This window comes from Ciona robusta, unplaced genomic scaffold (assembly GCF_009617815.1).
Source record: "Ciona robusta unplaced genomic scaffold, ASM961781v2 AP042744.1".
NCBI classification, from domain to species: Eukaryota; Metazoa; Chordata; class Ascidiacea; order Phlebobranchia; family Cionidae; genus Ciona; species Ciona robusta.
Genome location: NW_028323123.1, coordinates 247395 through 271567, shown reverse-complemented (window position 1 = coordinate 271567; position 24173 = coordinate 247395). Strand labels below are relative to the sequence as shown.

At 43.1% G+C, this 24173-nt stretch overlaps 49 non-coding genes across 49 annotated transcripts; 4 read left to right on the top strand and 45 right to left on the bottom strand.

Annotated features, from left to right (window-relative positions):
- Positions 1 to 49: 49 nt before the first annotated feature.
- Trnak-uuu (transfer RNA lysine (anticodon UUU)) lies at positions 50 to 122 on the bottom strand. Its single transcript has one exon. It is a non-coding gene; the product is annotated as a tRNA-Lys (tRNA).
- Positions 123 to 454: 332 nt separating this feature from the next.
- Trnak-uuu (transfer RNA lysine (anticodon UUU)) lies at positions 455 to 527 on the bottom strand. The gene has a single exon. It is a non-coding gene; the product is annotated as a tRNA-Lys (tRNA).
- A 68-nt stretch (positions 528 to 595) lies between these two features.
- On the bottom strand, positions 596 to 668 carry Trnak-uuu (transfer RNA lysine (anticodon UUU)). Its single transcript has one exon. It is a non-coding gene; the product is annotated as a tRNA-Lys (tRNA).
- Positions 669 to 736: 68 nt separating this feature from the next.
- On the bottom strand, positions 737 to 809 carry Trnak-uuu (transfer RNA lysine (anticodon UUU)). The gene has a single exon. It is a non-coding gene; the product is annotated as a tRNA-Lys (tRNA).
- Positions 810 to 1009: 200 nt separating this feature from the next.
- On the bottom strand, positions 1010 to 1082 carry Trnak-uuu (transfer RNA lysine (anticodon UUU)). Its single transcript has one exon. It is a non-coding gene; the product is annotated as a tRNA-Lys (tRNA).
- A 341-nt stretch (positions 1083 to 1423) lies between these two features.
- Positions 1424 to 1496, bottom strand: Trnak-uuu (transfer RNA lysine (anticodon UUU)). The gene has a single exon. It is a non-coding gene; the product is annotated as a tRNA-Lys (tRNA).
- A 63-nt stretch (positions 1497 to 1559) lies between these two features.
- Positions 1560 to 1632, bottom strand: Trnak-uuu (transfer RNA lysine (anticodon UUU)). Its single transcript has one exon. It is a non-coding gene; the product is annotated as a tRNA-Lys (tRNA).
- A 60-nt stretch (positions 1633 to 1692) lies between these two features.
- Positions 1693 to 1765, bottom strand: Trnak-uuu (transfer RNA lysine (anticodon UUU)). The gene has a single exon. It is a non-coding gene; the product is annotated as a tRNA-Lys (tRNA).
- A 203-nt stretch (positions 1766 to 1968) lies between these two features.
- Positions 1969 to 2041, bottom strand: Trnak-uuu (transfer RNA lysine (anticodon UUU)). Its single transcript has one exon. It is a non-coding gene; the product is annotated as a tRNA-Lys (tRNA).
- Positions 2042 to 2383: 342 nt separating this feature from the next.
- On the bottom strand, positions 2384 to 2456 carry Trnak-uuu (transfer RNA lysine (anticodon UUU)). The gene has a single exon. It is a non-coding gene; the product is annotated as a tRNA-Lys (tRNA).
- Positions 2457 to 2657: 201 nt separating this feature from the next.
- On the bottom strand, positions 2658 to 2730 carry Trnak-uuu (transfer RNA lysine (anticodon UUU)). The gene has a single exon. It is a non-coding gene; the product is annotated as a tRNA-Lys (tRNA).
- A 68-nt stretch (positions 2731 to 2798) lies between these two features.
- Trnak-uuu (transfer RNA lysine (anticodon UUU)) lies at positions 2799 to 2871 on the bottom strand. Its single transcript has one exon. It is a non-coding gene; the product is annotated as a tRNA-Lys (tRNA).
- Positions 2872 to 3214: 343 nt separating this feature from the next.
- Positions 3215 to 3287, bottom strand: Trnak-uuu (transfer RNA lysine (anticodon UUU)). Its single transcript has one exon. It is a non-coding gene; the product is annotated as a tRNA-Lys (tRNA).
- Positions 3288 to 3489: 202 nt separating this feature from the next.
- Trnak-uuu (transfer RNA lysine (anticodon UUU)) lies at positions 3490 to 3562 on the bottom strand. The gene has a single exon. It is a non-coding gene; the product is annotated as a tRNA-Lys (tRNA).
- A 65-nt stretch (positions 3563 to 3627) lies between these two features.
- Trnak-uuu (transfer RNA lysine (anticodon UUU)) lies at positions 3628 to 3700 on the bottom strand. The gene has a single exon. It is a non-coding gene; the product is annotated as a tRNA-Lys (tRNA).
- A 335-nt stretch (positions 3701 to 4035) lies between these two features.
- Trnak-uuu (transfer RNA lysine (anticodon UUU)) lies at positions 4036 to 4108 on the bottom strand. The gene has a single exon. It is a non-coding gene; the product is annotated as a tRNA-Lys (tRNA).
- A 65-nt stretch (positions 4109 to 4173) lies between these two features.
- Positions 4174 to 4246, bottom strand: Trnak-uuu (transfer RNA lysine (anticodon UUU)). Its single transcript has one exon. It is a non-coding gene; the product is annotated as a tRNA-Lys (tRNA).
- A 59-nt stretch (positions 4247 to 4305) lies between these two features.
- Positions 4306 to 4378, bottom strand: Trnak-uuu (transfer RNA lysine (anticodon UUU)). The gene has a single exon. It is a non-coding gene; the product is annotated as a tRNA-Lys (tRNA).
- A 62-nt stretch (positions 4379 to 4440) lies between these two features.
- Positions 4441 to 4513, bottom strand: Trnak-uuu (transfer RNA lysine (anticodon UUU)). Its single transcript has one exon. It is a non-coding gene; the product is annotated as a tRNA-Lys (tRNA).
- A 340-nt stretch (positions 4514 to 4853) lies between these two features.
- On the bottom strand, positions 4854 to 4926 carry Trnak-uuu (transfer RNA lysine (anticodon UUU)). The gene has a single exon. It is a non-coding gene; the product is annotated as a tRNA-Lys (tRNA).
- Positions 4927 to 5676: 750 nt separating this feature from the next.
- Trnak-uuu (transfer RNA lysine (anticodon UUU)) lies at positions 5677 to 5749 on the bottom strand. Its single transcript has one exon. It is a non-coding gene; the product is annotated as a tRNA-Lys (tRNA).
- Positions 5750 to 5952: 203 nt separating this feature from the next.
- Trnak-uuu (transfer RNA lysine (anticodon UUU)) lies at positions 5953 to 6025 on the bottom strand. Its single transcript has one exon. It is a non-coding gene; the product is annotated as a tRNA-Lys (tRNA).
- A 472-nt stretch (positions 6026 to 6497) lies between these two features.
- Trnak-uuu (transfer RNA lysine (anticodon UUU)) lies at positions 6498 to 6570 on the bottom strand. The gene has a single exon. It is a non-coding gene; the product is annotated as a tRNA-Lys (tRNA).
- Positions 6571 to 7454: 884 nt separating this feature from the next.
- Trnak-uuu (transfer RNA lysine (anticodon UUU)) lies at positions 7455 to 7527 on the bottom strand. The gene has a single exon. It is a non-coding gene; the product is annotated as a tRNA-Lys (tRNA).
- A 341-nt stretch (positions 7528 to 7868) lies between these two features.
- On the bottom strand, positions 7869 to 7941 carry Trnak-uuu (transfer RNA lysine (anticodon UUU)). Its single transcript has one exon. It is a non-coding gene; the product is annotated as a tRNA-Lys (tRNA).
- Positions 7942 to 8290: 349 nt separating this feature from the next.
- On the bottom strand, positions 8291 to 8363 carry Trnak-uuu (transfer RNA lysine (anticodon UUU)). The gene has a single exon. It is a non-coding gene; the product is annotated as a tRNA-Lys (tRNA).
- A 347-nt stretch (positions 8364 to 8710) lies between these two features.
- On the bottom strand, positions 8711 to 8783 carry Trnak-uuu (transfer RNA lysine (anticodon UUU)). The gene has a single exon. It is a non-coding gene; the product is annotated as a tRNA-Lys (tRNA).
- A 771-nt stretch (positions 8784 to 9554) lies between these two features.
- Positions 9555 to 9627, bottom strand: Trnak-uuu (transfer RNA lysine (anticodon UUU)). The gene has a single exon. It is a non-coding gene; the product is annotated as a tRNA-Lys (tRNA).
- A 349-nt stretch (positions 9628 to 9976) lies between these two features.
- On the bottom strand, positions 9977 to 10049 carry Trnak-uuu (transfer RNA lysine (anticodon UUU)). The gene has a single exon. It is a non-coding gene; the product is annotated as a tRNA-Lys (tRNA).
- A 348-nt stretch (positions 10050 to 10397) lies between these two features.
- On the bottom strand, positions 10398 to 10470 carry Trnak-uuu (transfer RNA lysine (anticodon UUU)). The gene has a single exon. It is a non-coding gene; the product is annotated as a tRNA-Lys (tRNA).
- A 350-nt stretch (positions 10471 to 10820) lies between these two features.
- Positions 10821 to 10893, bottom strand: Trnak-uuu (transfer RNA lysine (anticodon UUU)). The gene has a single exon. It is a non-coding gene; the product is annotated as a tRNA-Lys (tRNA).
- A 915-nt stretch (positions 10894 to 11808) lies between these two features.
- Positions 11809 to 11881, bottom strand: Trnak-uuu (transfer RNA lysine (anticodon UUU)). Its single transcript has one exon. It is a non-coding gene; the product is annotated as a tRNA-Lys (tRNA).
- A 349-nt stretch (positions 11882 to 12230) lies between these two features.
- Trnak-uuu (transfer RNA lysine (anticodon UUU)) lies at positions 12231 to 12303 on the bottom strand. Its single transcript has one exon. It is a non-coding gene; the product is annotated as a tRNA-Lys (tRNA).
- Positions 12304 to 12511: 208 nt separating this feature from the next.
- Trnak-uuu (transfer RNA lysine (anticodon UUU)) lies at positions 12512 to 12584 on the bottom strand. The gene has a single exon. It is a non-coding gene; the product is annotated as a tRNA-Lys (tRNA).
- Positions 12585 to 12653: 69 nt separating this feature from the next.
- Positions 12654 to 12726, bottom strand: Trnak-uuu (transfer RNA lysine (anticodon UUU)). Its single transcript has one exon. It is a non-coding gene; the product is annotated as a tRNA-Lys (tRNA).
- A 1195-nt stretch (positions 12727 to 13921) lies between these two features.
- Trnak-uuu (transfer RNA lysine (anticodon UUU)) lies at positions 13922 to 13994 on the bottom strand. The gene has a single exon. It is a non-coding gene; the product is annotated as a tRNA-Lys (tRNA).
- Positions 13995 to 14768: 774 nt separating this feature from the next.
- Positions 14769 to 14841, bottom strand: Trnak-uuu (transfer RNA lysine (anticodon UUU)). The gene has a single exon. It is a non-coding gene; the product is annotated as a tRNA-Lys (tRNA).
- A 68-nt stretch (positions 14842 to 14909) lies between these two features.
- Positions 14910 to 14982, bottom strand: Trnak-uuu (transfer RNA lysine (anticodon UUU)). Its single transcript has one exon. It is a non-coding gene; the product is annotated as a tRNA-Lys (tRNA).
- A 350-nt stretch (positions 14983 to 15332) lies between these two features.
- On the bottom strand, positions 15333 to 15405 carry Trnak-uuu (transfer RNA lysine (anticodon UUU)). Its single transcript has one exon. It is a non-coding gene; the product is annotated as a tRNA-Lys (tRNA).
- Positions 15406 to 15755: 350 nt separating this feature from the next.
- Trnak-uuu (transfer RNA lysine (anticodon UUU)) lies at positions 15756 to 15828 on the bottom strand. Its single transcript has one exon. It is a non-coding gene; the product is annotated as a tRNA-Lys (tRNA).
- Positions 15829 to 16460: 632 nt separating this feature from the next.
- On the bottom strand, positions 16461 to 16533 carry Trnak-uuu (transfer RNA lysine (anticodon UUU)). The gene has a single exon. It is a non-coding gene; the product is annotated as a tRNA-Lys (tRNA).
- A 491-nt stretch (positions 16534 to 17024) lies between these two features.
- Trnak-uuu (transfer RNA lysine (anticodon UUU)) lies at positions 17025 to 17097 on the bottom strand. The gene has a single exon. It is a non-coding gene; the product is annotated as a tRNA-Lys (tRNA).
- Positions 17098 to 17315: 218 nt separating this feature from the next.
- Positions 17316 to 17388, top strand: Trnak-uuu (transfer RNA lysine (anticodon UUU)). The gene has a single exon. It is a non-coding gene; the product is annotated as a tRNA-Lys (tRNA).
- Positions 17389 to 18924: 1536 nt separating this feature from the next.
- Positions 18925 to 18997, top strand: Trnak-uuu (transfer RNA lysine (anticodon UUU)). The gene has a single exon. It is a non-coding gene; the product is annotated as a tRNA-Lys (tRNA).
- Positions 18998 to 19347: 350 nt separating this feature from the next.
- On the top strand, positions 19348 to 19420 carry Trnak-uuu (transfer RNA lysine (anticodon UUU)). Its single transcript has one exon. It is a non-coding gene; the product is annotated as a tRNA-Lys (tRNA).
- A 634-nt stretch (positions 19421 to 20054) lies between these two features.
- On the top strand, positions 20055 to 20127 carry Trnak-uuu (transfer RNA lysine (anticodon UUU)). Its single transcript has one exon. It is a non-coding gene; the product is annotated as a tRNA-Lys (tRNA).
- A 2011-nt stretch (positions 20128 to 22138) lies between these two features.
- On the bottom strand, positions 22139 to 22211 carry Trnak-uuu (transfer RNA lysine (anticodon UUU)). Its single transcript has one exon. It is a non-coding gene; the product is annotated as a tRNA-Lys (tRNA).
- A 491-nt stretch (positions 22212 to 22702) lies between these two features.
- On the bottom strand, positions 22703 to 22775 carry Trnak-uuu (transfer RNA lysine (anticodon UUU)). The gene has a single exon. It is a non-coding gene; the product is annotated as a tRNA-Lys (tRNA).
- Positions 22776 to 23188: 413 nt separating this feature from the next.
- Trnak-uuu (transfer RNA lysine (anticodon UUU)) lies at positions 23189 to 23261 on the bottom strand. Its single transcript has one exon. It is a non-coding gene; the product is annotated as a tRNA-Lys (tRNA).
- Between the last annotated feature and the right edge of the window lie 912 nt (positions 23262 to 24173).

Sequence of the window (24173 nt, the reverse complement as noted above, 5' to 3'; positions counted from 1 at the left end):
AACGCTATCAAGTAACGTTGATTTAACTTTAAATGCAACAACAAATAACAGCCCGATAAGGGACTTGAACCCTTGACCGTTGGATTAAAAGTCCAACGCTCTACCGACTGAGCTAACCGGGCTCGTTGTGTTTCAAAACGCTATCTCTAACGTTGAGTTAAGTTTAAATGGAACAACAATTATAAACAGCCCGAAGGGATTAATCCCTTGACCGTTGGATTAAAAGTCCAACGCTCTACCGACTGAGCTAACCGGGCTTTGTTGGTGCTTCAAAACGCTATCTCTAACGTTGAGTTAAGTTTAATGCAACAACAAATAAACAGCCCGAGGGACTTAACCCTTGACCGTTGGATTAAAAGTCCAACGCTCTACCGACTGAGCTAACCGGGCTTTGTTGGTGCTTCAAAACGCTATCAAGTAACGTTGATTTAATTAAATGCAACAACAAATAAACAGCCCGATAAGGGACTTGAACCCTTGACCGTTGGATTAAAAGTCCAACGCTCTACCGACTGAGCTAACCGGGCTTTGTTGGTGCTTCAAAACGCTATCAAGTAACGTTGATTTAACTTTAAATGCAACAACAAATACCAACAGCCCGATAAGGGACTTGAACCCTTGACCGTTGGATTAAAAGTCCAACGCTCTACCGACTGAGCTAACCGGGCTCGGGATGTGTTTCAAAACGCTATCCTCTAACGTTGAGTTAAGTTTAAATGGAACAACAAATATAAACAGCCCGATAAGGGACTTGAACCCTTGACCGTTGGATTAAAAGTCCAACGCTCTACCGACTGAGCTAACCGGGCTCGTGTTCTTCAAACGCTATCCTCTAACGTTGAGTTAAGTTTAAATGGAACAACAATATAAACAGCCCGATAGGGATTAACCCTTGACCGTTGGATTAAAAGTCCAACGCTCTACCGACTGAGCTAACCGGGCTTTGTTGGTGCTTCAAAACGCTATCTCTAACGTTGAGTTAAGTTTAAATGCAACAACAAATATAAACAGCCCGATAAGGGACTTGAACCCTTGACCGTTGGATTAAAAGTCCAACGCTCTACCGACTGAGCTAACCGGGCTCGGGTAGTGTTTCAAAACGCTATCCTCTAACGTTGAGTTAAGTTTAAATGGAACAACAATTATAAACAGCCCGATAGGGATTACACCCTTGTCCGTTGGATTAAAAGGCCAACGCTCTACCGACTGAGCTAACCGGGCTTTGTTGGTGCTTCAAAACGCTATCTCTAACGTTGAGTTAAGTTTAATGCAACAACAATATAAACAGCCCGATAAGGGACTTAACCCTTGACCGTTGGATTAAAAGTCCAACGCTCTACCGACTGAGCTAACCGGGCTTTGTTGGTGCTTCAAAACGCTATCAAGTAACGTTGATTTAACTTAAAGGCAAAAACAAATAAACAGCCCGATAAGGGACTTGAACCCTTGACCGTTGGATTAAAAGTCCAACGCTCTACCGACTGAGCTAACCGGGCTCGGGTCTTTCAAAACGCTATCCTAACGTTAAGTTAAGTTTAAATGCAACAACAAATATAAACAGCCCGATAAGGGACTTGAACCCTTGACCGTTGGATTAAAAGTCCAACGCTCTACCGACTGAGCTAACCGGGCTTTGTTGTGCTTCAAAACGCTATTAACGTTGATTAACTTTAAATGCAACAACAAATAAACAGCCCGATAAGGGACTTGAACCCTTGACCGTTGGATTAAAAGTCCAACGCTCTACCGACTGAGCTAACCGGGCTCGTAGTGTTTCAAAACGCTATCCTCTAACGTTGAGTTAAGTTTAAATGGAACAACAATTATAAACAGCCCGATAAGGGATTGACCCTTGTCCGTTGGATTAAAAGGCCAACGCTCTACCGACTGAGCTAACCGGGCTTTGTTGGTGCTTCAAAACGCTATCTCTAACGTTGAGTTAAGTTTAATGCAACAACAAATATAAACAGCCCGATAAGGGACTTGAACCCTTGACCGTTGGATTAAAAGTCCAACGCTCTACCGACTGAGCTAACCGGGCTCGGGTGTGTTTCAAAACGCTATCCTCTAACGTTGAGTTAAGTTTAAATGGAACAACAATTATAAACAGCCCGATAGGGATTACATCCCTTGTCCGTTGGATTAAAAGGCCAACGCTCTACCGACTGAGCTAACCGGGCTTTGTTGGTGCTTCAAAACGCTATTCTCTAACGTTGAGTTAAGTTTAATGCAACAACAAATATAAACAGCCCGAAAGGGACTTAACCCTTGACCGTGGATAAAAGTCCAACGCTCTACCGACTGAGCTAACCGGGCTTTGTTGGTGCTTCAAAACGCTATCAAGTAACGTTGATTTAACTTAAATGCAACAACAAATACCAACAGCCCGATAAGGGACTTGAACCCTTGACCGTTGGATTAAAAGTCCAACGCTCTACCGACTGAGCTAACCGGGCTTTGTTGGTGCTTCAAAACGCTATCAAGTAACGTTGATTTAACTTTAAAGCAAAACAAATAAACAGCCCGATAAGGGTTGAACCCTTGACCGTTGGATTAAAAGTCCAACGCTCTACCGACTGAGCTAACCGGGCTCGGGTGTGTTCAAAACGCTATCCTCTAACGTTGAGTTAAGTTTAAATGGAACAACAAATATAAACAGCCCGATAAGGGACTTGAACCCTTGACCGTTGGATTAAAAGTCCAACGCTCTACCGACTGAGCTAACCGGGCTTTGTTGGTGCTTCAAAACGCTATCAAGTAACGTTGATTTAACTTTAAATGCAACAACAAATACCAACAGCCCGATAAGGGACTTGAACCCTTGACCGTTGGATTAAAAGTCCAACGCTCTACCGACTGAGCTAACCGGGCTCGGGATAGTGTTTCAAAACGCTATCCTCTAACGTTGAGTTAAGTTTAAATGGAACAACAAATTAAACAGCCCGATAGGGATTACATCCCTTGTCCGTTGGATTAAAAGGCCAACGCTCTACCGACTGAGCTAACCGGGCTTTGTTGGTGCTTCAAAACGCTATCTCTAACGTTGAGTTAAGTTTAAATGCAACAACAAATATAAACAGCCCGATAAAGGGACTTGAACCCTTGACCGTTGGATTAAAAGTCCAACGCTCTACCGACTGAGCTAACCGGGCTTTGTTGGTGCTTCAAAACGCTATCTAACGTTGATTAAGTTTAAATGCAACAACAAATAAACAGCCCGATAAGGGACTTGAACCCTTGACCGTTGGATTAAAAGTCCAACGCTCTACCGACTGAGCTAACCGGGCTCGGGTGTGTTTCAAAACGCTATCTCTAACGTTGAGTTAAGTTTAAATGCAACAACAAATAAACAGCCCGATAGGGACTTAACCCTTGACCGTTGGATTAAAAGTCCAACGCTCTACCGACTGAGCTAACCGGGCTTTGTTGGTGCTTCAAAACGCTATCTCTAACGTTGAGTTAAGTTTAAATGCAACAACAAATATAAACAGCCCGATAAGGGACTTGAACCCTTGACCGTTGGATTAAAAGTCCAACGCTCTACCGACTGAGCTAACCGGGCTCGGGTGTGTTCAAAACGCTATCTCTAACGTTGAGTTAAGTTTAAATGCAACAACAAATATAAACAGCCCGATAAGGGACTTGAACCCTTGACCGTTGGATTAAAAGTCCAACGCTCTACCGACTGAGCTAACCGGGCTCGGGATGTGTTTCAAAACGCTATCCTCTAACGTTGAGTTAAGTTTAAATGGAACAACAAATAAACAGCCCGATAAGGGACTTAACCCTTGACCGTTGGATTAAAAGTCCAACGCTCTACCGACTGAGCTAACCGGGCTTTGTTGTGCTTCAAAACGCTATCTCTAACGTTGAGTTAAGTTTAAATGCAACAACAAATAAAACAGCCCGATAGGGACTTAACCCTTGACCGTTGGATTAAAAGTCCAACGCTCTACCGACTGAGCTAACCGGGCTTTGTTGTGCTTCAAAACGCTATCTAACGTTGATTTAAGTTAAATGCAACAACAAATAAACAGCCCGATAAGGGACTTGAACCCTTGACCGTTGGATTAAAAGTCCAACGCTCTACCGACTGAGCTAACCGGGCTTTGTTGGTGCTTCAAAACGCTATCAAGTAACGTTGATTTAAGTTTAAAGCAACAACAAATAAACAGCCCGATAAGGGACTTGAACCCTTGACCGTTGGATTAAAAGTCCAACGCTCTACCGACTGAGCTAACCGGGCTTTGTTGGTCTGTCAAAACGCTATCTAACGTTGATTTTAAATGCAACAACAAATATAACAGCCCGATAAGGGACTTGAACCCTTGACCGTTGGATTAAAAGTCCAACGCTCTACCGACTGAGCTAACCGGGCTCGTTGGTGCTTCAAAACGCTATCTAACGTTGATTTAAGTTTAAATGCAACAACAAATAAACAGCCCGATAAGGGACTTGAACCCTTGACCGTTGGATTAAAAGTCCAACGCTCTACCGACTGAGCTAACCGGGCTCGTTGTGTTTCAAAACGCTATCTCTAACGTTGAGTTAAGTTTAAATGGAACAACAATTAATAAACAGCCCGATAGGGATTATCCTTGACCGTTGGATTAAAAGTCCAACGCTCTACCGACTGAGCTAACCGGGCTTTGTTGGTGCTTCAAAACGCTATCTCTAACGTTGATTAAGTTTAAATGCAACAACAAATATAACAGCCCGATAAGGACTTGAACCCTTGACCGTTGGATTAAAAGTCCAACGCTCTACCGACTGAGCTAACCGGGCTTTGTTGGTGCTTCAAAACGCTATCAAGTAACGTTGATTTAACTTTAAATGCAACAACAAATACCAACAGCCCGATAAGGGACTTGAACCCTTGACCGTTGGATTAAAAGTCCAACGCTCTACCGACTGAGCTAACCGGGCTCGGGATAGTGTTCAAAACGCTATCTCTAACGTTGAGTTAAGTTTAAATGGAACAACAAATTATAACAGCCCGATAAGGGACTTAACCCTTGTCCGTTGGATTAAAAGGCCAACGCTCTACCGACTGAGCTAACCGGGCTTTGTTGGTGCTTCAAAACGCTATTCTCTAACGTTGAGTTAAGTTTCAATGCAACAACAAATATAAACAGCCCGATAGGGACTTGAACCCTTGACCGTTGGATTAAAAGTCCAACGCTCTACCGACTGAGCTAACCGGGCTCGTTGGTGCTTCAAAACGCTATCAGTAACGTTGATTAAGTTTAAATGCAACAACAAATAAACAGCCCGATAAGGGACTTGAACCTTGACCGTTGGATTAAAAGTCCAACGCTCTACCGATGAGCTAACCGGGCTCGGGTGTTTCAAAACGCTATCTAACGTTGATTAAGTTTAAATGGAACAAACAAATAAACAGCCCGATAAGGGTCTTGAACCCTTGACCGTTGGATTAAAGTCCAACGCTCTACCGACTGAGCTAACCGGGCTCGTTGTGTTTCAAAACGCTATCCTCTAACGTTAAGTTAAGTTTAAATGAACAACAAATATAAACAGCCGATAAGGGACTTGAACCCTTGACCGTTGGATTAAAAGTCCAACGCTCTACCGACTGAGCTAACCGGGCTTTGTTGGTGCTTCAAAACGCTATCAAGTAACGTTGATTTAACTTTAAATGCAACAACAAATACCAACAGCCCGATAAGGGACTTGAACCCTTGACCGTTGGATTAAAAGTCCAACGCTCTACCGACTGAGCTAACCGGGCTCGTGTGTTTCAAAACGCTATCCTCTAACGTTGAGTTAAGTTTAAATGGAACAACAAATTATAAACAGCCCGAGGGATTACATCCCTTGTCCGTTGGATTAAAAGGCCAACGCTCTACCGACTGAGCTAACCGGGCTTTGTTGGTGCTTCAAAACGCTATCTCTAACGTTGATTTAAGTTTAAATGCAACAACAAATATAAACAGCCCGATAAGGGACTTGAACCCTTGACCGTTGGATTAAAAGTCCAACGCTCTACCGACTGAGCTAACCGGGCTCGTAGGTGCTTCAAAACGCTATCCTAACGTTGAGTTTAAGTTTTAAATGCAACAACAAATAAACAGCCCGATAGGGATTAACCCTTGTCCGTTGGATTAAAAGGCCAACGCTCTACCGACTGAGCTAACCGGGCTTTGGGTGTGTTTCAAAACGCTATCTCTAACGTTGAGTTAAGTTTAAATGGCAACAACAATATAAACAGCCCGAGGGATTAACCCTTGTCCGTTGGATTAAAAGTCCAACGCTCTACCGACTGAGCTAACCGGGCTTTGTTGTGCTTCAAAACGCTATCTCTAACGTTGATTAAGTTTCAAATGCAACAACAAATATAAACAGCCCGATAAGGACTTGAACCCTTGACCGTTGGATTAAAAGTCCAACGCTCTACCGACTGAGCTAACCGGGCTTTGTTGGTGCTTCAAAACGCTATCAACGTTGATTTAACTTTAAATGCAACAACAAATACCAACAGCCCGATAAGGGACTTGAACCCTTGACCGTTGGATTAAAAGTCCAACGCTCTACCGACTGAGCTAACCGGGCTCGGGGTGTTTCAAAACGCTATCCTCTAACGTTGATTAAGTTTAAATGAACAACAATATAAACAGCCCGATAAGGGATTACACCCTTGTCCGTTGGATTAAAAGGCCAACGCTCTACCGACTGAGCTAACCGGGCTTTGTTGGTGTTCAAAACGCTATCTCTAACGTTGAGTTAAGTTTAATGCAACAACAAATATAACAGCCCGAAAAGGGACTTAACCCTTGACCGTTGGATAAAAGTCCAACGCTCTACCGACTGAGCTAACCGGGCTTTGTTGGTGCTTCAAAACGCTATCAAGTAACGTTGATTTAACTTAAATGCAACAAATAACAGCCGATAAGGGACTTGAACCCTTGACCGTTGGATTAAAAGTCCAACGCTCTACCGACTGAGCTAACCGGGCTTTGTTGGTGCTTCAAAACGCTATCTCTAACGTTGAGTTAAGTTTAAATGCAACAACAAATATAAACAGCCCGAAAGGGATTAACCCTTGACCGTTGGATTAAAAGTCCAACGCTCTACCGACTGAGCTAACCGGGCTTTGTTGGTGCTTCAAAACGCTATCAAGTAACGTTGATTTAACTTTAAAGGCAACAACAAATACCAACAGCCCGATAAGGGCTTGAACCCTTGACCGTTGGATTAAAAGTCCAACGCTCTACCGACTGAGCTAACCGGGCTCGGGATCGTGTTTCAAAACGCTAACCTCTAACGTTAAGTAAGTTTAAATGGAACAACAAATTAAACAGCCGATAAGGGACTTGAACCCTTGACCGTTGGATTAAAAGTCCAACGCTCTACCGACTGAGCTAACCGGGCTTTGTTGGTGCTTCAAAACGCTATCAAGTAACGTTGATTTAATTTAAATGCAACAACAAATAAACAGCCCGATAAGGGACTTGAACCCTTGACCGTTGGATTAAAAGTCCAACGCTCTACCGACTGAGCTAACCGGGCTCGGGTAGTGTTTCAAAACGCTATCCTCTAACGTTGAGTTAAGTTTAAATGGAACAACAATTATAAACAGCCCGATAGGGATTACATTTGTCCGTTGGATTAAAAGGCCAACGCTCTACCGACTGAGCTAACCGGGCTTTGTTGGTGCTTCAAAACGCTATCTCTAACGTTGAGTTAAGTTTCAATGCAACAACAAATATAAACAGCCCGAAAGGACTTGAACCCTTGACCGTTGGATTAAAAGTCCAACGCTCTACCGACTGAGCTAACCGGGCTTTGTTGGTGCTTCAAAACGCTATCAAGTAACGTTGATTTAACTTTAAATGCAACAACAAATAAACAGCCCGATAAGGGACTTGAACCCTTGACCGTTGGATTAAAAGTCCAACGCTCTACCGACTGAGCTAACCGGGCTCGGGATAGTGTTTCAAAACGCTATCCTCTAACGTTGAGTTAAGTTTAAATGGAACAACAATTATAAACAGCCCGATAGGGATTACACCCTTGTCCGTTGGATTAAAAGGCCAACGCTCTACCAACTGAGCTAACCGGGCTTTGTTGGTGCTTCAAAACGCTATTCTCTAACGTTGAGTTAAGTTTCAATGCAACAACAAATATAAACAGCCCGATAAGGGACTTGAACACTTGACCGTTGGATTAAAAGTCCAACGCTCTACCGACTGAGCTAACCGGGCTCGGGATAGTGTTTCAAAACGCTATCCTCTAACGTTGAGTTAAGTTTAATGCAACAACAAATATAAACAGCCCGATAAGGGACTTGAACCCTTGACCGTTGGATTAAAAGTCCAACGCTCTACCGACTGAGCTAACCGGGCTCGGGATAGTGTTTCAAAACGCTATCCTCTAACGTTGAGTTAAGTTTAAATGGAACAACAAATATAAACAGCCCGATAGGGATTACATCCCTTGTCCGTTGGATTAAAAGGCCAACGCTCTACCGACTGAGCTAACCGGGCTTTGTTGGTGCTTCAAAACGCTATTCTCTAACGTTGAGTTAAGTTTCAATGCAACAACAATATAAACAGCCCGAAAAGGGACTTAAACCCTTGACCGTGGATAAAAAGTCCAACGCTCTACCGACTGAGCTAACCGGGCTTTGTTGGTGCTTCAAAACGCTATCAAGTAACGTTGATTTAACTCTAAATGCACAACAAATACCAACAGCCCGATAAGGGACTTGAACCCTTGACCGTTGGATTAAAAGTCCAACGCTCTACCGACTGAGCTAACCGGGCTTTGTTGGTGCTTCAAAACGCTATCAAGTAACGTTGATTTAACTTTAAAGGCAAAACAAATACCAACATCCCGATAAGGGTCTTGAACCCTTGACCGTTGGATTAAAAGTCCAACGCTCTACCGATTGAGCTAACCGGGCTCGGGATCGTGTTTCAAAACGCTAAGCTCTAACGTTAAGCTAAGTTTAAATGGAACAACAAATATAAACAGACCGATAAGGGACTTGAACCCTTGAACGTTGGATTAAAAGTCCAACGCTCTACCGACTGAGCTAACCGGGCTTTGTTGGTGCTTCAAAACGCTATCAAGTAACGTTGATTTAACTTTAAATGCAACAACAAATACCAACAGCCCGATAAGGGACTTGAACACTTGACCGTTGGATTAAAAGTCCAACGCTCTACCGACTGAGCTAACCGGGCTCGGGATACTGTTTCAAAACGCTATCCTCTAACGTTGAGTTAAGTTTAAATGGAACAACAATATAAACAGCCCGTTAGGGATTACATCCCTTGTCCGTTGGATTAAAAGGCCAACGCTCTACCGACTGAGCTAACCGGGCTTTGTTGGTGCTTCAAAACGCTATTCTCTAACGTTGAGTTAAGTTTCAATGCAACAACAAATATAAACAGCCCGAAAGGAACTTGAACCCTTGACCGTTGGATAAAAAGTCCAACGCTCTACCGACTGAGCTAACCGGGCTTTGTTGGTGCTTCAAAACGCTATCAAGTAACGTTGATTTAACTTTAAATGCAACAACAAATACCAACAGCCCGATAAGGGACTTGAACCCTTGGCCGTTGGATTAAAAGTCCAACGCTCTACCGACTGAGCTAACCGGGCTCGGGATAGTGTTTCAAAACGCTATCCTCTAACGTTGAGTTAATTTTAAATGGAACAACAATTATAAACAGCCCGTTAGGGATTACATCCCTTGTCCGTTGGATTAAAAGGCCAACGCTCTACCGACTGAGCTAACCGGGCTTTGTTGGTGCTTCAAAACGCTATTCTCTAACGTTGAGTTAAGTTTCAATGCAACAACAAATATAAACAGCCCGAAAAGGGACTTAAACCCTTGACCGTGGATAAAAAGTCCAACGCTCTACCGACTGAGCTAACCGGGCTTTGTTGGTGCTTCAAAACGCTATCAAGTAACGTTGATTTAACTCTAAATGCCACAACAAATACCAACAGCCCGATAAGGGACTTGAACCCTTGACCGTTGGATTAAAAGTCCAACGCTCTACCGACTGAGCTAACCGGGCTTTGTTGGTGCTTCAAAACGCTATCAAGTAACGTTGATTTAACTTTAAAGGCAAAAACAAATACCAACAGCCCGATAAGGGTCTTGAACCCTTGACCGTTGGATTAAAAGTCCAACGCTCTACCGATTGAGCTAACCGGGCTCGGGATCGTGTTTCAAAACGCTAACCTCTAACGTTAAGTAAGTTTAAATGGAACAACAATATAAACAGCCGATAAGGGACTTGAACCCTTGACCGTTGGATTAAAAGTCCAACGCTCTACCGACTGAGCTAACCGGGCTTTGTTGGTGCTTCAAAACGCTATCAAGTAACGTTGATTTAACTTTAAATGCAACAACAAATACCAACAGCCCGATAAGGGACTTGAACCCTTGACCGTTGGATTAAAAGTCCAACGCTCTACCGACTGAGCTAACCGGGCTCGGGATAGTGTTTCAAAACGCTATCCTCTAACGTTGAGTTAAGTTTAAATGGAACAACAATTATAAACAGCCCGTTAGGGATTACATCCCTTGTCCGTTGGATTAAAAGGCCAACGCTCTACCGACTGAGCTAACCGGGCTTTGTTGGTGCTTCAAAACGCTATTCTCTAACGTTGAGTTAAGTTTCAATGCAACAACAAATATAAACAGCCCGAAAAAGGAATTAAACCCTTGACCGCTGGATAAAAAGTCCAACGCTCTACCGACTGAGCTAACCGGGCTTTGTTGGTGCTTCAAAACGCTATCAAGTAACGTTGATTTAACTTTAAATGCAACAACAAATACCAACAGCCCGATAAGGGACTTGAACCCTTGGCCGTTGGATTAAAAGTCCAACGCTCTACCGACTGAGCTAACCGGGCTCGGGATAGTGTTTCAAAACGCTATCCTCTAACGTTGAGTTAAGTTTAAATGGAACAACAATTATAAACAGCCCGTTAGGGATTACATCCCTTGTCCGTTGGATTAAAAGGCCAACGCTCTACCGACTGAGCTAACCGGGCTTTGTTGGTGCTTCAAAACGCTATTCTCTAACGTTGAGTTAAGTTTCAATGCAACAACAAATATAAACAGCCCGAAAAAGGAATTAAACCCTTGACCGCTGGATAAAAAGTCCAACGCTCTACCGACTGAGCTAACCGGGCTTTGTTGGTGCTTCAAAACGCTATCAAGTAACGTTGATTTAACTCTAAATGCCACAACAAATACCAACAGCCCGATAAGGGACTTGAACCCTTGACCGTTGGATTAAAAGTCCAACGCTCTACCGACTGCGCTAACCGGGCTTTGTTGGTGCTTCAAAACGCTATTCTCTAACGTTGAGTTAAGTTTCAATGCAACAACAAATATAAACAGCCCGAAAAAGGAATTAAACCCTTGACCGTTGGATAAAAAGTCCAACGCTCTACCGACTGAGCTAACCGGGCTTTGTTGGTGCTTCAAAACGCTATCAAGTAACGTTGATTTAACTTTAAAGGCAAAAACAAATACCAACATCCCGATAAGGGTCTTGAACCCTTGACCGTTGGATTAAAAGTCCAACGCTCTACCGATTGAGCTAACCGGGCTCGGGATCCTGTTTCAAAACGCTAACCTCTAACGTTAAGCTAAGTTTAAATGGAACAACAAATTTAAACAGACCGATAAGGGACTTGAACCCTTGACCGTTGGATTAAAAGTCCAACGCTCTACCGACTGAGCTAACCGGGCTTTGTTGGTGCTTCAAAACGCTATCAAGTAACGTTGATTTAACTTTAAATGCAACAACAAATACCAACAGCCCGATAAGGGACTTGAACCCTTGACCGTTGGATTAAAAGTCCAACGCTCTACCGACTGAGCTAACCGGGCTCGGGTAGTGTTTCAAAACGCTATCCTCTAACGTTGAGTTAAGTTTAAATGGAACAACAATTATAAACAGCCCGTTAGGGATTACATCATTTGTCCGTTGGATTAAAAGGCCAACGCTCTACCGACTAAGCTAACCGGGCTTTGTTGGTGCTTCAAAACGCTATTCTCTAACGTTGAGTTAAGTTTCAATGCAACAACAAATATAAACAGCCCGAAAAGGAACTTGAACCCTTGACCGTTGGATAAAAAGTCCAACGCTCTACCGACTGAGCTAACCGGGCTTTGTTGGTGCTTCAAAACGCTATCAAGTAACGTTGATTTAATTTTAAATGCAACAACAAATACCAACAGCCCGATAAGGGACTTGAACCCTTGACCGTTGGATTAAAAGTCCAACGCTCTACCGACTGAGCTAACCGGGCTCGGGATAGTGTTTCAAAACGCTATCCTCTAACGTTGAGTTAAGTTTAAATGGAACAACAATTATAAACAGCCCGATAGGGATTACACCCTTGTCCGTTGGATTAAAAGGCCAACGCTCTACCAACTGAGCTAACCGGGCTTTGTTGGTGCTTCAAAACGCTATTCTCTAACGTTGAGTTAAGTTTCAATGCAACAACAAATATAAACAGCCCGATAAGGGACTTGAACCCTTGACCGTTGGATTAAAAGTCCAACGCTCTACCGACTGAGCTAACCGGGCTCGGGATAGTGTTTCAAAACGCTATCCTCTAACGTTGAGTTAAGTTTCAATGCAACAACAAATATAAACAGCCCGATAAGGGACTTGAACCCTTGACCGTTGGATTAAAAGTCCAACGCTCTACCGACTGAGCTAACCGGGCTCGGGATAGTGTTTCAAAACGCTATCCTCTAACGTTGAGTTAAGTTTAAATGGAACAACAAATATAAACAGCCCGATAGGGATTACATCCCTTGTCCGTTGGATTAAAAGGCTAACGCTCTACCGACTGAGCTAACCGGGCTTTGTTGGTGCTTCAAAACGCTATTCTCTAACGTTGAGTTAAGTTTCAATGCAACAACAAATATAAACAGCCCGAAAAGGGACTTAAACCCTTGACCGCTGGATAAAAAGTCCAACGCTCTACCGACTGAGCTAACCGGGCTTTGTTGGTGCTTCAAAACGCTATCAAGTAACGTTGATTTAACTCTAAATGCCACAACAAATACCAACAGCCCGATAAGGGACTTGAACCCTTGACCGTTGGATTAAAAGTCCAACGCTCTACCGACTGCGCTAACCGGGCTTTGTTGGTGCTTCAAAACGCTATCAAGTAACGTTGATTTAACTTTAAAGGCAAAAACAAATACCAACATCCCGATAAGGGTCTTGAACCCTTGACCGTTGGATTAAAAGTCCAACGCTCTACCGATTGAGCTAACCGGGCTCGGGATCGTGTTTCAAAACGCTAACCTCTAACGTTAAGCTAAGTTTAAATGGAACAACAAATATAAACAGACCGATAAGGGACTTGAACCCTTGAACGTTGGATTAAAAGTCCAACGCTCTACCGACTGAGCTAACCGGGCTTTGTTGGTGCTTCAAAACGCTATCAAGTAACTTGATTTAACTTTAAATGCAACAACAAATACCAACAGCCCGATAAGGGACTTGAACACTTGACCGTTGGATTAAAAGTCCAACGCTCTACCGACTGAGCTAACCGGGCTCGGGATAGTGTTTCAAAACGCTATCCTCTAACGTTGAGTTAAGTTTAAATGGAACAACAATTATAAACAGCCCGTTAGGGATTACATCCCTTGTCCGTTGGATTAAAAGGCCAACGCTCTACCGACTGAGCTAACCGGGCTTTGTTGGTGCTTCAAAACGCTATTCTCTAACGTTGAGTTAAGTTTCAATGCAACAACAAATATAAACAGCCCGAAAAGGACTTGAACCCTTGACCGTTGGATAAAAAGTCCAACGCTCTACCGACTGAGCTAACCGGGCTTTGTTGGTGCTTCAAAACGCTATCAAGTAACGTTGATTTAACTTTAAATGCAACAACAAATACCAACAGCCCGATAAGGGACTTGAACCCTTGGCCGTTGGATTAAAAGTCCAACGCTCTACCGACTGAGCTAACCGGGCTCGGGATAGTGTTTCAAAACGCTATCCTCTAACGTTGAGTTAATTTTAAATGGAACAACAATTATAAACAGCCCGTTAGGGATTACATCCCTTGTCCGTTGGATTAAAAGGCCAACGCTCTACCGACTGAGCTAACCGGGCTTTGTTGGTGCTTCAAAACGCTATTCTCTAACGTTGAGTTAAGTTTCAATGCAACAACAAATATAAACAGCCCGAAAAGGGACTTAAACCCTTGACCGCTGGATAAAAAGTCCAACGCTCTACCGACTGAGCTAACCGGGCTTTGTTGGTGCTTCAAAACGCTATCAAGTAACGTTGATTTAACTCTAAATGCCACAACAAATACCAACAGCCCGATAAGGGACTTGAACCCTTGACCGTTGGATTAAAAGTCCAACGCTCTACCGACTGCGCTAACCGGGCTTTGTTGGTGCTTCAAAACGCTATCAAGTAACGTTGATTTAACTTTAAAGGCAAAAACAAATACCAACATCCCGATAAGGGTCTTGAACCCTTGACCGTTGGATTAAAAGTCCAACGCTCTATCGATTGAGCTAACCGGGCTCGGGATCGTGTTTCAAAACGCTAACCTCTAACGTTAAGCTAAGTTTAAATGGAACAACAAATATAAACAGACCGATAAGGGACTTGAACCCTTGACCGTTGGATTAAAAGTCCAACGCTCTACCGACTGAGCTAACCGGGCTTTGTTGGTGCTTCAAAACGCTATCAAGTAACGTTGATTTAACTTTAAATGCAACAACAAATACCAACAGCCCGATAAGGGACTTGAACCCTTGACCGTTGGATTAAAAGTCCAACGCTCTACCGACTGAGCTAACCGGGCTTTGTTGGTGCTTCAAAACGCTATCAAGTAACGTTGATTTAACTTTAAATGCAACAACAAATACCAACAGCCCGATAAGGGACTTGAACCCTTGACCGTTGGATTAAAAGTCCAACGCTCTACCGACTGAGCTAACCGGGCTCGTGATAGTGTTTCAAAACGCTATCCTCTAACGTTGAGTTAAGTTTAAATGGAACAACAATTATAAACAGCCCGTTAGGGATTACATCCCTTGTCCGTTGGATTAAAAGGCCAACGCTCTACCGACTGAGCTAACCGGGCTTTGTTGGTGCTTCAAAACGCTATTCTCTAACGTTGAGTTAAGTTTCAATGCAACAACAAATATAAACAGCCCGAAAAGGAACTTGAACCCTTGACCGTTGGATAAAAAGTCCAACGCTCTACCGACTGAGCTAACCGGGCTTTGTTGGTGCTTCAAAACGCTATCAAGTAACGTTGATTTAACTTTAAATGCAACAACAAATACCAACAGCCCGATAAGGGACTTGAACCCTTGACCGTTGGATTAAAAGTCCAACGCTCTACCGACTGAGCTAACCGGGCTCGGGATAGTGTTTCAAAACGCTATCCTCTAACGTTGAGTTAAGTTTAAATGGAACAACAATTATAAACAGCCCGTTAGGGATTACATCCCTTGTCCGTTGGATTAAAAGGCCAACGCTCTACCGACTGAGCTAACCGGGCTTTGTTGGTGCTTCAAAACGCTATTCTCTAACGTTGAGTTAAGTTTCAATGCAACAACAAATATAAACAGCCCGAAAAGGAACTTGAACCCTTGACCGTTGGATAAAAAGTCCAACGCTCTACCGACTGAGCTAACCGGGCTTTGTTGGTGCTTCAAAACGCTATCAAGTAACGTTGATTTAACTTTAAATGCAACAACAAATACCAACAGCCCGATAAGGGACTTGAACCCTTGGCCGTTGGATTAAAAGTCCAACGCTCTACCGACTGAGCTAACCGGGCTCGGGATAGTGTTTCAAAACGCTATCCTCTAACGTTGAGTTAAGTTTAAATGGAACAACAATTATAAACAGCCCGTTAGGGATTACATCCCTTGTCCGTTGGATTAAAAGGCCAACGCTCTACCGACTGAGCTAACCGGGCTTTGTTGGTGCTTCAAAACGCTATTCTCTAACGTTGAGTTAAGTTTCAATGCAACAACAAATATAAACAGCCCGAAAAAGGAATTAAACCCTTGACCGCTGGATAAAAAGTCCAACGCTCTACCGACTGAGCTAACCGGGCTTTGTTGGTGCTTCAAAACGCTATCAAGTAACGTTGATTTAACTTTAAATGCAACAACAAATACCAACAGCCCGATAAGGGACTTGAACCCTTGTCCGTTGGATTAAAAGGCCAACGCTCTACCGACTGAGCTAACCGGGCTTTGTTGGTGCTTCAAAACGCTATTCTCTAACGTTGAGTTAAGTTTCAATGCAACAACAAATATAAACAGCCCGAAAAGGAACTTGAACCCTTGACCGTTGGATAAAAAGTCCAACGCTCTACCGACTGAGCTAACCGGGCTTTGTTGGTGCTTCAAAACGCTATCAAGTAACGTTGATTTAACTTTAAATGCAACAACAAATACCAACAGCCCGATAAGGGACTTGAACCCTTGGCCGTTGGATTAAAAGTCCAACGCTCTACCGACTGAGCTAACCGGGCTCGGGATAGTGTTTCAAAACGCTATCCTCTAACGTTGAGTTAAGTTTAAATGGAACAACAATTATAAACAGCCCGTTAGGGATTACATCCCTTGTCCGTTGGATTAAAAGGCCAACGCTCTACCGACTGAGCTAACCGGGCTTTGTTGGTGCTTCAAAACGCTATTCTCTAACGTTGAGTTAAGTTTCAATGCAACAACAAATATAAACAGCCCGAAAAAGGAATTAAACCCTTGACCGCTGGATAAAAAGTCCAACGCTCTACCGACTGAGCTAACCGGGCTTTGTTGGTGCTTCAAAACGCTATCAAGTAACGTTGATTTAACTTTAAATGCAACAACAAATACCAACAGCCCGATAAGGGACTTGAACCCTTGACCGTTGGATTAAAAGTCCAACGCTTTACCGACTGAGCTAACCGGGCTTTGTTGGTGCTTCAAAACGCTATCAAGTAACGTTGATTTAACTTTAAATGCAAAAACAAATTCCAACAGCCCGATAAGGGACTTGAACCCTTGACCGTTGGATTAAAAGTCCAACGCTCTACCGACTGAGCTAACCGGGCTCGGGATAGTGTTTCAAAACGCTATCCTCTAACGTTGAGTTAAGTTTAAATGGAACAACAATTATAAACAGCCCGATAGGGATTACATCCCTTGTCCGTTGGATTAAAAGGCCAACGTTCTACCGACTGAGCTAACCGGGCTTTGTTGGGTTTATCATTGTTGTTCCATTTAAACTTAACTCAACGTTAGAGGATAGCGTTTTGAAACACTATCCCGAGCCCGGTTAGCTCAGTCGGTAGAGCGTTGGACTTTTAATCCAACGGTCAAGGGTTCAAGTCCCTTATCGGGCTGTTTATATTTGTTGTTGCATTGAAACTTAACTCAACGTTAGAGAATAGCGTTTTGAAGCACCAACAAAGCCCGGTTAGCTCAGTCGGTAGAGCGTTGGCCTTTTAATCCAACGGACAAGGGATGTAATCCCTATCGGGCTGTTTATAATTGTTGTTCCATTTAAACTTAACTCAACGTTAGAGGATAGCGTTTTGAAACGCTATCCCGAGCCCGGTTAGTTAGTCGGTAGAGCGTTGGACTTTTAATCCAACGGTCAAGGGTTCAAGTCCCTTATCAGTTTATATTTGTTGTTCCATTTAAACTTAGCTTAACGTTAGAGGTTAGCGTTTTGAAACACGATCCCGAGCCCGGTTAGCTCAATCGGTAGAGCGTTGGACTTTTAATCCAACGGTCAAGGGTTCAAGACCCTTATCGGGATGTTGGTATTTGTTTTTGCCTTTAAAGTTAAATCAACGTTACTTGATAGCGTTTTGAAGCACCAAAAAAGCCCGGTTAGCGCAGTCGGTAGAGCGTTGGACTTTTAATCCAACGGTCAAGGGTTCAAGTCCCTTATCGGGCTGTTGGTATTTGTTGTTGCATTTAGAGTTAAATCAACGTTACTTGATAGCGTTTTTAAGCACCAACAAAGCCCGGTTAGCTCAGTCGGTAGAGCGTTGGACTTTTAATCCAACGGTCAAGGGTTCAAGACCCTTATCGGGATGTTGGTATTTGTTTTTGCCTTTAAAGTTAAATCAACGTTACTTGATAGCGTTACTTGATAACAAAGCCCGGTTAGCGCAGTCGGTAGAGAGTTGGACTTTTAATCCAACGGTCAAGGGTTCAAGTCCCTTATCGGGCTGTTGGTATTTTTTGTTGCTTTTAAACTTAACTCAACGTTAGAGGATACCGTTATAAAAGAAGAGCCCGAGCCCGGTTAGCTCAGTAGGTAGAGCGTTGGACTTTTAATCCAACGGTCAAGGGTTCAAATCCCTTATCGGGCTGTTGGTATTTGTTGTTGCATTTAAACTTTAATCAACGTTACTGGATAGCGTTTTGAAGCACCAACAAAGCCCGGTTAGCTCAGTCGGTAGAGCGTTGGCCTTTTAAACCAACGGACAAGGGATGTAATCCCTATCGGGCTGTTTATAATTGTTGTTCCATTTAAACTTAACTCAACGTTAGAGGATAGCGTTTTGAAACACTATCCCGAGCCCGGTTAGCTCAGTCGGTAGAGCGTTGGACTTTTAATCCAACGGTCAATGGTTCAAGTCCCTTATCTGGTTGTTTATATTTGTTGTTGCATTTAAACTTAACTCAGCGTTAGAGGATAGTCCCTTATCGGGCTGTTTATAATTTTTGTTGCATTTAAACTTAACTCAACGTTAGAGGATAGCGGTTTGAAACACGAGGCAGAGCCCGGTTAGCTCAGTCGGTAGAGCGTTGGACTTTTAATCCAACGGTCAATGGTTCAAGTCCCTTATCGGGCTGTTTATATTTTTTATTGCTTTTAAACTTAACTCAACGTTAGAGGATACCGTTATAAAAGAACAGCCCGAGCCCGGTTAGCTCAGTCGGTAGAGCGTTGGACTTTTAATCCAACGGTCAAGGGTTCAAGTCCCTTATCGGGCTGTTTATATTTGTCGCTGCATTGAAACTTAACTCAACGTTAGAGAATAGCGTTTTGAAGCACCAACAAAGCCCGGTTAGCTCAGTCGGTAGAGCGTTGGCCTTTTAATCCAACGGACAAGGGATGTAATCCCTATCGGGCTGTTTATAATTGTTGTTCCATTTAAACTTAACTCAACGTTAGAGGATAGCGTTTTGAAGCACCAACAAAGCCCGGTTAGCTCAGTCGGTAGAGCGTTGTACTTTTTATCCAACGGTCAAGGGTTCAAGTCCCTTTTCGGGGTGTTTATATTTGTTGTTGCATTTAAACTTAACTCAACGTTAGAGGATAGCGTTTTGAAACACTATCCCGAGCCCGGTTAGCTCAGTCGGTAGAGCGTTGGACTTTTAATCCAACGGTCAAGGGTTCAAGTCCCTTATCGGGCTGTTTATATTTGTTGTTCCATTTAAACTTAGCTTAACGTTAGAGGTTAGCGTTTTGAAACACGATCCCGAGCCCGGTTAGCTCAATCGGTAGCGCGTTGCACTTTTAATCCAACGGTCAAGGGTTCAAGACCCTTATCGGGATGTTGGTATTTGTTTTTGCCTTTAAAGTTAAATCAACGTTACTTGATAGCGTTTTGAAGCACCAACAAAGCCCGGTTAGCGCAGTCGGTAGAGCGTTGGACTTTTAATCCAACGGTCAATTGTTCAAGTCCCTTATCGGGCTGTTGGTATTTGTTGTTGCATTTAGAGTTAAATGAACGTTACTTGATAGCGTTTTGAAGCACCAACAAAGCCCGGTTAGCTCAGTCGGTAGAGCGTTGGACTTTTTATCCAACGGTCAAGGGTTTAAGTCCCTTTTCGGGCTGTTTATATTTGTTGATGCATTGAAACTTAACTCAACGTTAGAGAATAGCGTTTTGAAGCACCAACAAAGCCCGGTTAGCTCAGTCGGTAGAGCGTTGGACTTTTTATCCAACGGTCAAGGGTTTAAGTCCCTTTTCGGGCTGTTTATATTTGTTGTTGCATTTAAACTTAACTCAACGTTAGAGGATAGCGTTTTGAAACACTATCCCGAGCCCGGTTAGCTCAGTCGGTAGAGCGTTGGACTTTTAATCCAACGGTCAAGGGTTCAAGTCCCTTATCGGGCTGTTTATATTTGTTGTTCCATTTAAACTTAGCTTAACGTTAGAGGTTAACGTTTTGAAACACGATCCCGAGCCCGGTTAGCTCAATCGGTAGAGCGTTGCACTTTTAATCCAACGGTCAAGGGTTCAAGACCCTTATCGGGATGTTGGTATTTGTTTTTGCCTTTAAAGTTAAATCAACGTTACTTGATAGCGTTTTGAAGCACCAACAAAGCCCGGTTAGCGCAGTCGGTAGAGCGTTGGACTTTTAATCCAACGGTCAATTGTTCAAGTCCCTTATCGGGCTGTTGGTATTTGTTGTTGCATTTAGAGTTAAATGAACGTTACTTGATAGCGTTTTGAAGCACCAACAAAGCCCGGTTAGCTCAGTCGGTAGAGCGTTGGACTTTTTATCCAACGGTCAAGGGTTTAAGTCCCTTTTCGGGCTGTTTATATTTGTTGATGCATTGAAACTTAACTCAACGTTAGATCGTTCTCTAAACGAAAAAAAACGCTTTCCTCTAACGTTGAGTTAAGTTTAAATGGAACAACAATTATAAACAGCCCGATAGGGATTACATCCCTTGTCCGTTGAATTAAAAGGCCAACGCTCTACCGACTGAGCTAACCGGGCTTTGTTGGTGCTTCAAAACGCTATTCTCTAACGTTGAGTTAAGTTTCAATGCAGCAACAAATATAAACAGCCCGATAGGGACTTGAACCCTTGACCGTTGGATTAAAAGTCCAGCGCTCTACCGACTGAGCTAACCGGGCTCGGGCTGTTCTTTTATAACGGTATCCTCTAACGTTGAGTTAAGTTTAAAAGCAACAAAAAATATAAACAGCCCGATAAGGGACTTGAACCATTGACCGTTGGATTGAAAGTCCAACGGTCTACCGACTGAGCTAACCGGGCTCTGGCTCGTGTTTCAAAACGCTATCTTCTAACGTTGAGTTAAGTTTAAATGCAACACAAAATATAAACATCCCGATAAGGGACTATCCTCTAACGTTGAGTTAAGTTTAAATGCAACAACAAATACCAACAGCCCGATAAGGGACTTGAACCCTTGACCGTTGGATTAAAAGTCCAACGCTCTACCGACTGAGTTAACCGGGCTCGGGATAGTGTTTCAAAACGCTATCCTCTAACGTTGAGTTAAGTTTAAATGGAACAACAATTATAAACAGCCCGATAGGGATTACATCCCTTGTCCGTTGGATTAAAAGGCCAACGCTCTACCGACTGAGCTAACCGGGCTTTGTTGGTGCTTCAAAACGCTATTCTCTAACGTTGAGTTAAGTTTCAATGCAACAACAAATATAAACAGCCCGAAAAGGGACTTAAACCCTTGACCGTTGGATAAAAAGTCCAACGCTCTACCGACTGAGCTAACCGGGCTCGGGATAGTGTTTCAAAACGCTATCCTCTAACGTTGAGTTATGTTTAAATGGAACAACAATTATAAACAGCCCGATAGGGATTACATCCCTTGTCCGTTGGATTAAAATGACAACGCTCTACCGACTGAGCTAACCGGGCTTTGTTGGTGCTTCAAAACGCTATTCTCTAACGTTGAGTTAAGTTTCAATGCAACAACAAATATAAACAGCCCGAAAAGGGACTTTAACCCTTGACCGTTGGATAAAAAGTCCAACGCTCTACCGACTGAGCTAACCGGGCTTTGTTGGTGCTTCAAAACGCTATCAAGTAACGTTGATTTAACTCTAAATGCAACAACAAATACCAACAGCCCGATAAGGGACTTGAACCCTTGACCGTTGGATTAAAAGTCCAACGCTCTACCGACTGCGCTAACCGGGCTTTGTTGGTGCTTCAAAACGCTATCAAGTAACGTTGATTTAACTTTAAAGGCAAAAACAAACACCAACATCCCGATAAGGGTCTTGAACCCTTGACCGTTGGATTAAAAGTGCAACGCTCTACCGATTGAGCTAACCGGGCTCGGGATCGTGTTTCAAAACGCTAACCTCTAACGTTAAGCTAAGTTTAAATGGAACAACAAATATAAACAGCCCGATAAGGGACTTGAACCCTTGACCGTTGGATTAAAAGTCCAACGCTCTACCGACTGAGCTAACCGGGCTTTGTTGGTGCTTCAAAACGCTATCAAGTAACGTTGATTTAACTTTAAATGCAACAACAAATACCAACAGCCCGATAAGGGACTTGAACACTTGACCGTTGGATTAAAAGTCCAACGCTCCACCGACTGAGCTAACCGGGCTCGGGATAGTGTTTCAAAACGCTATCCTCTAACGTTGAGTTAAGTTTAAATGAAACAACAATTATAAACAGCCCGATAGGGATTGCATCCCTTGTCCGTTGGATTAAAAGGCCAACGCTCTACCGACTGAGCTAACCGGGCTTTGTTGGTGCTTCAAAACGCTATTCTCTAACGTTGAGTTAAGTTTCAATGCAACAACAAATATAAACAGCCCGAAAAGGGACTTGAACCCTTGACCGTTGGATAAAAAGTCCAACGCTCTACCGACTGAGCTAACCGGGCTTTGTTGGTGCTTCAAAACGCTATCAAGTAACGTTGATTTAACTTTAAATGCAACAACAAATACCAACAGCCCGATAAGGGACTTGAACCCTTGACCGTTGGATTAAAAGTCCAACGCTCTACCGACTGAGCTAACCGGGCTCGGGATAGTGTTTCAAAACGCTATCCTCTAACGTTGAGTTAAGTTTAAATGGAACAACAATTATAAACAGCCCGATAGGGATTACATCCCTTGTCCGTTGGATTAAAAGGCCAACGCTCTACCGACTGAGCTAACCGGGCTTTGTTGGTGCTTCAAAACGCTATTCTGTAACGTTGAGTTAAGTTTCAATGCAGCGACAAATATAAACAGCCCGATAAGGGACTTGAACCCTAAACCGTTGGATTAAAAGTCCAACGCTCTACCGACTGAGCTAACCGGGCTCTGGCTCGTGTTTCAATACGCTATCTTCTAACGTTGAGTTAAGTTTAAATGCAACACAAAATATAAACATCCCGATAAGGGACTATCCTCTAACGTTGAGTTAAGTTTAAATGCAACAACAAATATAACCAGCCCGATAAGGGACTTGAACCCTTGACCGTTGGATTAAAAGTCCAACGCTCTACCGACTGAGCTAACCGGGCTCGGGCTGTTCTTTTATAACGGTATCCTCTAACGTTGAGTTAAGTTTAAAAGCAACAAAAAATATAAACAGCCCGATAAGGGACTTGAACCATTGACCGTTGGATTGAAAGTCCAACGGTCTACCGACTGAGCTAACCGGGCTCTGGCTCGTGTTTCAAAACGCTATCTTCTAACGTTGAGTTAAGTTTAAATGCAACACAAAATATAAACATCCCGATAAGGGACTATCCTTAAACGTTGAGTTAAGTTTAAATGCAACAACAAATATAACCAGCCCGATAAGGGACTTGAACCCTTGACCGTTGGATTAAAAGTCCAACGGTCTACCGACTGAGCTAACCTAGCTCGGTCTCTCCTTTTAAAACGGTATCATCTAACGTTGAGTCAAGTTTAAAAGCATCAAAAAATATAAACAGCCCGATAAAGGACTTGAACCATTGACCGTTGGATTAAAAGTCCAACGGTCTACCGACTGAGCTAACCGGGCTCTGGCTCGTGTTTCAAAACGCTATCCTCTAACGCTGAGTTAAGTTTAAATGCAACAACAAATATAAACAACCAGATAAGGGACTTGAACCATTGACCGTTGGATTAAAAGTCCAACGCTCTACCGACTGAGCTAACCGGGCTCGGGATAGTGTTTCAAAACGCTATCCTCTAACGTTGAGTTAAGTTTAAATGGAACAACAATTATAAACAGCCCGATAGGGATTACATCCCTTGTCCGTTGGATTAAAAGGCCAACGCTCTACCGACTGAGCTAACCGGGTTTTGTTGGTGCTTCAAAACGCTATCCAGTAACGTTGATTAAAGTTTAAATGCAACAACAAATAGCAACAGCCCGATAAGGGATTTGAACCCTTGACCGTTGGATTAAAAGTCCAACGCTCTACCTACTGAGCTAACCGGGC